General features: G+C 57.1%; 1 long non-coding RNA gene across 1 annotated transcript; it reads right to left on the bottom strand.

Annotated features, from left to right (window-relative positions):
• Positions 1-1,578: 1,578 nt before the first annotated feature.
• On the bottom strand, positions 1,579-2,687 carry LOC118618096. The gene is made up of 3 exons (XR_004957000.1): positions 2,600-2,687; positions 2,173-2,302; positions 1,579-1,811 (listed from the first exon to the last, which is right to left on the bottom strand). It is a non-coding gene; the product is annotated as an uncharacterized LOC118618096 (long non-coding RNA).
• Between the last annotated feature and the right edge of the window lie 2,067 nt (positions 2,688-4,754).

The raw sequence follows: 4,754 nt of genomic DNA, 5'->3' as shown, positions 1-4,754 counted from the left end.
GGTCAGTCTGACCTTCCAGCTGACTGGAGGCCCCGGAATTACCTGCCCTTTGGGAACAGGAAGAAACCGCGGTGACGCAGGGTCAGCTCCTGTCATGCAGTTCCACAGGCTCCCAGCAGGTGGCGGCCACTTTTCGGAAAACAGTCCCCAGGCTGCTCCAGCCTCCTCTGCACAGAGCAACCTGTGGGAAGCAGGAAGTGCAGAGTCGGAAATGTGCGGGTTCACCTTGCTCCTTTCAGGGAAGCAGCCTGGGGCTCAGGGCCCCCGAGGTGTGATGGCCCGGGCAGGGCAGCAGGCTGGCCGAGAACCGTGCGCGTCACAGATTACCCTGTGCTGTGTGGGGCCCCCCACGCTGCGTGAGATCAAGCCCTTGGGAGCCCCATCTGAACCTGAAACACCACCTCACCCTCGCATCTCAAGAGCAACACAAAGCCAACCACCCAAAGGACCAGGCTTCAGAAACACAGGCCAAAAGAAAGTGGCCGCAGGGGTCCGGTGCCTGGCAGTTTGTGAAGCGGCTGTGCACCGAGCCAGCCTGGGAGGTGGTGAGGGCGCAGGTCCACGGGCCGGGTGCTCACAGGCCCACACACGTCCCCGTGCTCAGTCGACGTCATGAAGACTGTGTGGAAGGTGTCCCCCGTTTCACCGTGGGCTGCGAGGGTCCCAGGTTAATGCAGGGTGTGGCCCCCGTGTGGGCGCTGGCCCCCAGCCGTGCTCAGAGCACCTCCTCGGGTCGCCTGTGTCTGTCCTTGAAGTGGCGGCTCTCGTCTCCATGGCCCGGCATCTGCTTTCCCAACCAAACCTTTGGGGAAATTAGCGAAGTCATAAGGAGTTCGAGTCCCCACTTTCCCCAGTTTTATTTCAAATAGAGACCACCACCCACTATTGAATGTCAAGTCAGCAACTGTTGGGGTCTCAGAACCATAGCCTGGCCTGACCCCGAACCCAGGCTGGGCTGCCCTTCGAAGGCCTTGCTCACCCCCCCGGGGCATCCTGGTCAGTGTGGTTCCAGGTGGGTCGCACAGTAGTGCAAAGCCACTGTGCCCTTCGTCTGGTGGTCGCACGGGGCCGGGGGGTGCAGAGTGAAGGGGCCACGGAGCCCAGTGTGGCAGGGCCCATGGCGTGGCCTCACGGGCGTGCACGGGCAGTACAGCTAATGTTCATTTATTCTGAGTGGTTGGGGACAGCTTTGGCAAAAACCACTGACTTAGAAAAACGAAAGCCTGCCAATTCAGCACAATTCCGTAATTTACTCCTGGGTAAATTATTTTTAGAAGAACAACATTAGAAGGAGTTCCAGCTACTCTGCAAATTGCCGTTGAGTTGACACAGGGCAAATGCTCCCCCTCAGTGCAGTGACCAGCTAACGCCCTGACTTGGCCTCCAGAGCTTAAAAACGGAGGTTTCCGTCTGCCTGCAAGCACAGAGGCCGTCTCGTTCCCTTCTCAGACCTCCGTGGGGGTGCGCGAGGGCCGTGGGAGGGTGCCCCATCACTAGGCAGAGAGAAGAGGCTTGGGGACCCCACGTCTGGCGGGCCCTGCTGAACAACGGAGTTGCCGCCACTTGGACGCACCTCACTTACCTTGTGGGGTGCAGGGAGGGTGGGTGTGAAACCCTGGAAAGCCCTCCTGTGTCCCCAGGAGGGAAGCAGAGCTCCGTGGCCCCCAGAACTCGAGGGGAGTAGTGAAGATCACTGCACTTAGCCAACCGACCGACAAGCAATTACCAGCCTCCAAGTGGACGGCTTAGAAGAGACAGACTCCAGGAAAGTTCGCCCTGTCCTTGGTCTCCTGTCCTGGATGGAGGATGGTCTGGACGAAACAGGAGAGAAAGGGGGAGCAGGGCGTCTGATACCACCAAAGCCTGAAACACCTGCCAGTCCTGCCTCGACCCCCGAGCCCATCCTGCACACCCCGCACCCTCCTTGGGAGCTCGGTGCCCGCTGGGAGTGGGGAGGCCAAGGGTTGGGCCTGCAGGGTGGGGACGAGGTGCGTATGCCTGAGGTCTCAGGATCCGGGGACTCATCCTCGACGTGGGTCCTCGGGGCTCTGCTGGGCTCCCCTTCCTAGCAGACCCACTGGCATGGAGCCCCCTGGCAGGCCCGCCATCACCCTCAGGATGCAGCTGGACAGATCGGAGCCGGGATGGACAGAGCATGGCCAGGAGAAGCACCTGCACACCCTTCAGTGAAGAGTCACACAGAAGTGTTTTAGGGACTTTCCCAGGAAAGCAGTAACGTCGACCAGTTCTCCGCAGTCACCAGTTATAGTCGTTTCTCATGAGGTTCCAGTCAGGAGAGCAGCTGTAGGGGGAGGGCAGGAAAAGGAGAGGATGGGACCCCACCACCCTCGGGAGCACCGTCCTGCTGGCAGGGGACACACACGCATCATCCCATCGGGCCTTCCCCTGGGGCAGCCTTGGAGATCCTGACCAGGCTCACGGACAGTGGCAGGTTTACAGCGAGACCATCTCTGGAAGGCTGGCTCCCTCCCTGTGGGTCAGGAGGCCCGACTGCTCCTCGGGCACCCAGAGCCAGTCCCCAAGCCCTCCAGGCAGAGAGCTCCCTCGGGCCCTCCATCTCCTCCGGGCTCTTCCTTACCCTCCCCTGCTTGTGAGAAAGAGCCAGGATGTGGCAGTGATGAGAAATGACGAGACAGGTTACAACTGGATGCAGGAGTGACCAGCACTGAGATACATGATTATGCAGACGCCTCCCATGTACCCGGGTCCTGCTATTCATATCAACAAAGGGCTCAACCAATAAACTCTAATCCTGGAGCTTAATCTGTGCTTGGGACTTAAAATAAGAGTGACAGTCTTGGCCCGCAGACAACACCAGGGAGCCACTTGAAGTTCCTGATAAAAAGCCACAGTTGTATTTACTGTCAGAACCAGGGCGGGGTTGCAGCCTTGGCCGCCACGGAGACGAACTGGACAGGCACGTGGCCCGGACCCTGGTGGCGACCCTGGTGCTGCCGCTGCAGCCCGCACTGGGCACCCTGTGAGATGGGGAGGAGATGGACTGGTGCGTACTCACTTCCCTTACGTCTTTTATTTACTATAATTGTAAAGATAGTTGCTGCATCACAGGAAATAGTATCAAAGCAGAAAAATAGTTCTGCACGATCCCATTACACCGCAACCCAGATACACCGCGATTAGCATTTGGTCCTATTTCCTCCCAGGTCTTTATTGCTTTTTTTTAAAAAAAGTAAACATAATTGGCCTGGCCGGTGTGGCTCAGTGGTTGAGCATCAACCCTGCACCAAGAGGTCCCCTGTTCAAGTTCCAGTCAGGACACGTGCCCAGGTTGTAGGCCTGACCCCCGGTGGAGGGCATGCAGGAGGCGGCCAATCAATGTTCTCTTTCATCAGTGTTTCTCTCTCTCTCCCTCTCCTTCCTTTCTCTGTAAAAGCAATAAAAAAATTTTAATAAAAAATTTTAATAAAAAATTAAAAAGCATAATTGAAATCATACAGTGTATATAATTTTGGAAGCTTAAAAAATGTCAAGTAGCATAAAAATGTCCACGTGCATTAAACAAGTCTGTGAACACCAAATGTGAACCCAGTTGTTAATGGCTGCATAAAACTGCAATGGATGGATGGACCCCACTTCGGTTTTCCCTCATAAATTAGGATTCTAGTACTATTAATACTGGCTCCTCCTTGCTGAGCCCTTTCTATGTCTAGACACTGTGTTTCACTGCACATATAGGTGATCTGATTTTAATTCTCACATCATTCTATGGAATGCATACTATTGTTTTACCAATACTAGAGATGAAGACGCCATCCTGATCCAGGTGCCAGGCCAGGTGACAGCTGGGCAGGTTTGCACCTCTATCTGGATGACCCACAGCCTGTGGTCCGTACACCTTCTGGAACCTCTCCCAAGTGGCTCATCGCGGGCACCTTGAGGTGGAGCTGGGGGCTGGGTCTGCCCTCCAGGGCCCCCATGCAGCAGGGCACTCAGATAGACACTGACCACCTACCTCACTGTGGGGAAACCACGGGACCTTTCCAGTGTGTCTCCTCTCTCGTCAGATGCCGACGCAGACCAGCGGGCCCCTCAGGAGGAATCGTGAGGATGGAAAGCGAACGGTGCCCTTGTCCACCTGCAGCCCGGAGCCCGGCCGCCCACCCAGGGCCGCAGACACAGCTCTGCAGCAGCACCGGTGACATGCAGAGCCTGGTGTCTGATTGTCGCTTGGACAGCAGAGCATCACCCAGCCTCAAAGGGAGGACGTTCCGACAGCAAGGATGGGCCGTGAGGACACGATGCTCCGTGTAGTGAGCCAGTCACAACCCGACAGACACTGCCTGAGCCCACCTACACGAGGGATCCAGACAGCCAGATGCATAGAGACAGGAGGTAGAGGGTGGGGGCCAGGGACCGGGGGCAGAGTTCAGAAGGGAAATGTGGACAAAGACACGGAGCAAATGCCACGTGGCCACAGAGGCGAGACGGGAGCCGAGGGTGAGCAGGGCTGCCAGCCACCCGAGCAGCCGGAAGAGCCCAGGCCGACCCTTCCTGCTGCACCTGCACCTTGAACGTCTGGCCCCGGTCCTGGCCAGAGGCGGCCCGTCCTTGTCCCCTGCCGTTCATGGCCTCACTCTGCCGGCTGCGAGGAGGGGACAGGCGGCTTTGACAGGTGACCACGAGAGAAAGCGAAGTAAGTCGCTGCCCAGGATTAAAAGATAAAACACAAAACGGTAACAAAACACTCCTGGGTTTGCAGGCTTGTGTGCTAT

Source organism: Molossus molossus, unplaced genomic scaffold (genome assembly GCF_014108415.1).
Source record: "Molossus molossus isolate mMolMol1 unplaced genomic scaffold, mMolMol1.p scaffold_m16_p_6, whole genome shotgun sequence".
Classification (NCBI taxonomy): Eukaryota; Metazoa; Chordata; class Mammalia; order Chiroptera; family Molossidae; genus Molossus; species Molossus molossus.
This window is presented reverse-complemented; position numbering and strand designations above follow the sequence as displayed.